Genomic DNA, 6,835 nt, shown 5'->3' with positions numbered 1-6,835 from the left:
CTTCCCATCACATCTTTCTACTCATATTCTATCCATCTTTGAAATCATGCTTATATTACAGCTACAAAGCTCTCCTTCTTTGACCAGCAATCTAAATCCACAATCTCTCCACTTGTCAAATTATTAGAACATTTCACTTAAATTTCCTTTCACAATACTTACAGCTGACATTTTCCCTTATACTCAAACCTTTCCCAGAAGGTCAAGAAGAATTTTCTAGAGAAATTTTTTTTCTTTTGTTTATCTTCCCTATGGTTTACCCCCTGTTGTCACTGTATTTGATTTTGGTACCCTGGGTGTTGTATATATGTTTGTCTGAATTAGGAAAGGGAAGGGGGATGGCGATATGATATGGCCTAGTGGCAAGAGTGCTTGAAAGCCCTGGGTTCAATTCCCCAGCACCACATATACAGAAAACGGCCAGAAGTGGCGCTGTGGCTTAAGTGGCAGAGTGCTAGCCTTGAGAAAAAAAAAAAAAAAAAAAAGCCAGGGACAGTGCTTAGGCCCTGAGTCCAAGCCCCAGGACTGGCCAAAAAAAAAGGAAAGGGAAGGGGGACATCAAAATGGTGAGATAAAGAGTAAACGGTGAACCAATGCAACTGCAATACTTGCAACTGTACAAATAGAGTGGGGTGGAAATGGAAGGAGGCAAGGTGGGAGAAAAATGAGGGAGGAGGTAACAAATTTGACAAGAAATGAACCTTACATATGTAAAGTACTTGAGGTATGTAACTGTAACTCCTCTGTACATCACTTTGACAATAAAAACAATTTTTAAGAAAATTCTTTCTAGAATTCTTCTTAGAATTTTCATTAAGATACAAGGGACCACTGTGCCATCTAGTGGCCAAAGTGGATAAATGCATGTTTTGTTTTTTGGGTTTTTTTTTGTTGTTTTTTTTTTGCCAGGACTTGGAGCTTGAACTCAGGATCTGAGCACGCTTCTTTTTGCTCAAGGCTAGCATTCTACCATTGGAGCCACAGTGCCACTTCTGGTTTTTTCTATATATGTGGTGTTGAGGAATCAAACCCAGAGCTTCATGTATACAAGGCAAGCACTCTACCACTAGGCCACAATCCCAGCCCAAATGCATGCTTTAAAGTAGTAAATTCTGACCATGATAATAGAGTGGGGGAAAGAGAGGCTAAGGGAGTTGTTTTGCTTTCAGGTTTTTTTTGACACAATTTCTAAAACACAAAATAAATAAAAATTAAGGATTATATGTTTAAATGGGTTTGTGTTGATTTCTATTTATTCTACTGACCTACATTCTAGGAAGCTCCTAAGTGGCTATTTAGGTAATACTTACTGAATATCTGTTAACATCATGCCTAGAGTACTGAAGCCTAGCATCGTAAGCTCAGGTTTCATATCAGTCAGCTAGTCTGTGGAGTGTTCCATAGTGCCAAGTGTTCGAAAATGTTCCATGGAAACTAGGTAATAAAGACAGTCTAAGCAAAGCTGGTTCCTTGGTCAAATTGTGCTGCAGAATCCTAAATCTTGTGATGTTAGTAGAACTATCCCCATTGATCAAGTAAAGTTGACAAGTTGAGGAGTCCTGAAACGAGGGCCTCTGTTTTTCTAGGTTTAATCCACTGCTTATCAAGCTCATCTGATCATAGTCCCCACATACTTTTGGGTGTGTGTATGTAGTGATTGCTGACTACTCACCATGGGAGGGGATCATAAGATGAAATCATTTTTTCAATGAAACTTAAATGTACAATATGAAAAAAGAGGAGTTTCTGAGTTAAAAAAATGTCTACTTCAAAATTAGTGGAATGGGGAATGCTTTGGTGTTAGGGATATTGTCCTCAATTTATCATATATACCAGGGAGAAGTCATTATGAGAAAGGTCATCATTTGCAATTCAAGTACTTATTACAACATTCTTCCCCCCCCCTTTTTTTTTGTCAGTCATGGGGCTTAAACTCTGGGCCTGGGCTCTGTCCCTGAGCTCTTCAGCTCAAGGCTAGCACTCTACCACTGGAGCCACAGCACCACTTCCAGTTTTCTGGTGGTTAACTGGAGATAAGTCTTATGGACTCTTCTGCCCAGGCTGGCTTTGAACCATGATCCTCAGATCTCAGCCTCCTGAATAGCTAGGATTATAGGCATGAGCCAACTGGCACCCGGCTACAACATTCTTAATCAAAGGGGAAAAGTTAATTAATGAGAAAATTCAAAAGTACAGTGTTTAGGTAAATTGTCAAAATGTACACACCTGAAATTTAGCAAAAGGGAAAAAACCAGACCCTTCAATGACTTGAATACTACCAAGAATTCTTAAGTAGAGGCGCAGAGATTCCATTTTCTGGTTTTAAAGGATCATCATCTTCCTCCTATGCTCTCCCAGAAGTCATGGTCCACACATGTATTGATTTCCTAAAGTGATCCTCAATCAAAAACAAACCTTCAATATTTTAAGAAAAGGAAAGGAAGTTGTATTTGTGGATATATCAGTAGTGGGAGTCTAGGAAATCTCATCCATCTACTATTAACAAAAGTTTCAAATGCATGAGTGAACAATACTTAACAGAGAAGAAATTCTAATATATCTGTGGACTTGGGTTATTAACCATGTATTCATATTGGCTCATCAAGTGCAACAAATGTACCATATCAATGCAATATGTTAATAGAGGGAGGAGACTTGGATATGGCTCTGTGGGAGAGGGCTTGGTTGGCATGATCAAAATCCTGATTTTGTTCTCCAGAACTAAAACTATAATTAATAATAATGATAATGGAACCTGGGAGAATGAGATGGTATATGGGTTCTTGTTATTCTTTATGTTCATTTTTCTGTAAATAATCTGTTCATTGTTTTTGAAGGCCTGTCTAGAAAAGCACAGGGTCAGAAAAAGAAAACAGTCATCAGTAAACATTTGTAATGTAACCTACCCTTCTTGTGTTAAATAATGCCAAATCAAAATGAGCAGATTTTTTCGCCGAGCTTCTGTCCTGACTTCATACTGTGAACAAAGAAGAATATTTAAATGGAACAACAGCAAGATACACCACTGCTTTATAGCAATAAACACTTGAAAGTAAATGCAACCTGTCAACAACAAAGTGGCATGATTTAAAGGCTCGAAAGTAGTTTGAAGTCTCCAAAGATATACAAAGTTGTTTTCTATTGTTTTTTTCCCTCTTCAAGCTGAAATCCCAACTATAAACTTAAGGAAACAATGATCTGAATTAGGATTGCACTTTACTAGTTGAAATATTTACTATCAGACTACTTGACCTTTCAGTGTTTATAACAACCAAGAAACAAATAGACATGCTTCTGCTATTGGGAAAATTTTTGTTAGATCAGCTTTTAATATTTATGAGTGAAATCATGTAAGTACTGTGTATAGCTGAGCCTAATAGTGTGTCACAGTTATTTTTTATCATATTTAATCTTTGGAACAGTACTCAATCATAAGTTAACAAAAATTCCTTACTCCTGGGCTTAGTTCCTAAATGTTTCAAACAATGTACTTAGGGAACTTTCTGACAGTATTGTAAAATTCCTTCAGATAGTTTAGATAGTTTCTAAGTTCTAGTATTGAACAAAAAAATATATAAATTCTTGAGGGTGGAAATATGGCCTAGTGGTAGAGTGCTTGCCTCTCATACATGAAGCCCTGGGTTCGATTCCCTAGCACCACATATATAGAAAAAGCGAGAAGTGGCACTGTGGTTCAAGTGGTAGAGTGCTAGCCTTGAGCAAAAAAAGAAGCCAGGGACAGTGCTCAGGCCCTGAGTCCAAGCCCCAGGACTGGCAACAAAACAAAACAAATAAGCAAAAAATTATAAATTATTTAAGAAATAGGAAAATATATCAAAATTGGGAAGAAAAACAGTAAAGAGAGGCCAAATTCAGAAACGGCAGAAATAAGATTAGCAGACCCTAGGGCTTGAAAGATAGTTATTATAAAATTTAAGAATTTCAAGGACAACATGACCTTCAGGAAAGCACAAAAGATATACAAACAAAATAATAATATAGAGCTTGAAAACTGCAGTGCCATATTGGGAGAATTCATTGGATGGGCATAAAAAATAGAATAGATACTGCCAAAGAAAAGATAAGTGAGTTGAAGAACTCACAATAGGAACTATCTCTATTAAAGGAAACAATAAAGCTTCTATGAACTGAAAGACTGTAAGCACTATAAAACAAATAGAATTTCTATTCTATAGAGAAGTTACAGAGGAGAAAATGATATGAAGAAATACACATCCCAGTAACTGAAAATCGTACGAGTAGGGCTTTTATCAAACAAGCCCTCGTGGTATGTGTGTGTATTTGGTGGTTTGGGCTTTGAACTCTGCTTCTTGCTCTCTGGCTTGAGGCACACACCGAGTAGCTATGTGTTGAACTGCCCTATGGTGAACCTGCTATGTTAAGAAAGGGAAAGCTCTCTTTGCCCCATCTACTGCGAGAATGAAGACCATTCTCAGCAATCAGGCTGTCGACAATCCAGAGACTGTCGACATCACTCTGAAGGAACGCACGATGATCGTGAAGGGCCCCCGCGGAACCCTGTGGAGGGATTTCAACCACATCAACGTAGAACTCAGTCTCCTTGGGAAAAAAAAAAAAAAAAGAAGAGGCTCCGGGTTGACAAATGGTGGGGAACCAGAATTGAACTGGCCACCTTTCGCACTGTCTGTAGTCATGTACAGAGCATGATCAAAGGTGTTACACTGGGCTTCCGCTACAAGATGAGGTCTGTGTATGCTCACTTCCCCATCAACGTTGTTATTCAGGAGAATGGGTCTCTAGTTGAAATCCGAAACTTCTTGGGTGAGAAATGCATCCGAAGAGTTCGGATGAGGACAGGTGTTGCTTGTTCTGTATCTCAAGCCCAGAAAGATGAATTAATCCTTGAAGGAAGTGATATTGAACTTGTCTCAAATTCAGCTGCTTTGATTCAGCAAGCAACAACAGTTAAAAACAAGGATATCAGGAAATTTTTGGATGGTATCTATGTTTCTGAAAAAGGAACAGTTCAACAGGCTGATGAATAAGAACTGAGTTAACCCATCTTAGAAACACCATCCAGGAACCTGACAACCAGTTTGTGATACTTAAATGATGCAATAAAAGAATTCTATTGACTTGAAAAATAAAACAAAGAAATGGAAGGAACCTTACAACAGCAATTACCCATAAGGAAATGTATTCCAATAACAACCATAGAAGCAGAAGAAATATTTTAGGGCCGTAGAGTCTGTTGATTACAGACGACCAGACATTACTTAAAACATCTAGAACTTGGGGCTGGGAATATGGCCTAGTGGCAAGAGTGCTTGCCTTATATACATGAAGCCCTGGGTTCAATTCCCCAGCAACATACACACACACACACACACACACACACACACACACACACACACAAACATATATATAAAACGGCCAGAAGTGGTGCTATGGCTCAAGTGGCAGAGTGCTAGCCTTGAGCAAAAAGAAGCCAGGGACAGTGCTCAGACCCTGAGTTCAAGGCCCAGGACTGGCAAAAAAAAAAAAAAAAATCTAGAACTCTAAAATTCAATTGCACTGTAACTCATGATAACCCTGAATTTTCAAATGATGAAAAACCCAGTGCTTCTCAGAAAGGTATACAATGAAAAGTAAATGCTGACTTTGATACAAAATTGCCCCTGCCCAGTTTGATTCTTGTTCTATTATAAATAGCAATCAGTAGTTGTTTATTGTATATAATTACATTCATATCCATCATGACATGGTTCCTGTATTTGTTTATACAGAAATGACCATTTTCTTTGTGTTATATTTTCCTTTAGTTTGTTGCATGTCTTGAAAGTCTTTTTTCTTAATTAGCATGTATTAGTTAAATAATGAGATTTATTATGACATTTCATAAATGTACCCAGTGTAATCTGCTCATTGCCCCACCTTATCTCTCCCTGGTCATCCTGAGTTACTGCTTCCAATTCTCAAATCGTTTATTATCGACTTTTATGCCCCCCCCCTTTTTTTTCCCAGTCCTGGGGCTGGAACTGAAAGCATGGGCAAGTCCCAGAGCTTTTGTTGCTCAGCCACTGAAGCCACAGCTCCTCTTGGAGCTTTTGGATGGTTAATTGGAGATAAGAGTCTCATGGACTTCCCTACCCAAGCTGGCTTTGAAACACAAACCACAGATCTTAGCCTCTTGGGTAGCTAGTATTACAGTCACCTAGTTTTATATCTACCCTTAAAGAAACATGGTATGTACTTTAACTTTAAAAAAATACTTTACAGAAACACATTCAACAGAAGGAAAAGAGGACTATTATTTCTTGAGGGTCTTCTTCTGTATAAATATTGGCATTCTCTCACCCACTCCATACTGATGAGTACCTGTACTAAAGGATAACTGGACTAGAGTGACTAATACACCATTCAGATGGGAATACAGATCCTTCACTATATGATAAATGTGGTCAATTCAAGTATGCAATCATAGATGTGTATACAGATCATCAATTAGGCCTGCATGTATTGTTTTTATAATGAATGTGGAAAGTAAATATCCAAAAACTAGGGTAAGGATTACATTTACTTCAAGGAAATTTCTGGTTTTCTTTTCTGAAAGATCGGCAAACTGATTGAGAAGAGTATTCAGAGAATATTTGACTTTTTTCTATGATATCACCTTGTATACTGAGGGTGAACTAAGATCCCGGGTGTTAAAAAACATGAATACTAAAAAGACAAAGGTAAAAAGAGGTCTCAGATGAGTATGACCCCAAAGGAAGAAAGTATAATACTGTCAGCAGATTGGAGATAAGATGTTCTTGGAAGCCAATGATTTAATTAATTATCAGGGAGCTAA

At 37.9% G+C, this 6,835-nt stretch overlaps 1 pseudogene; it reads left to right on the top strand.

Annotated features, from left to right (window-relative positions):
• Positions 1–4,430: 4,430 nt before the first annotated feature.
• Positions 4,431–5,027, top strand: LOC125364222 (annotated as a pseudogene).
• Positions 5,028–6,835: the final 1,808 nt, after the last annotated feature.

This window comes from Perognathus longimembris, chromosome 15 (assembly GCF_023159225.1).
Source record: "Perognathus longimembris pacificus isolate PPM17 chromosome 15, ASM2315922v1, whole genome shotgun sequence".
Lineage (NCBI taxonomy): Eukaryota > Metazoa > Chordata > Mammalia > Rodentia > Heteromyidae > Perognathus > Perognathus longimembris.
Note: the sequence above shows the minus strand (reverse complement) of the source record. Positions and strands in the feature narration are given on the sequence as shown.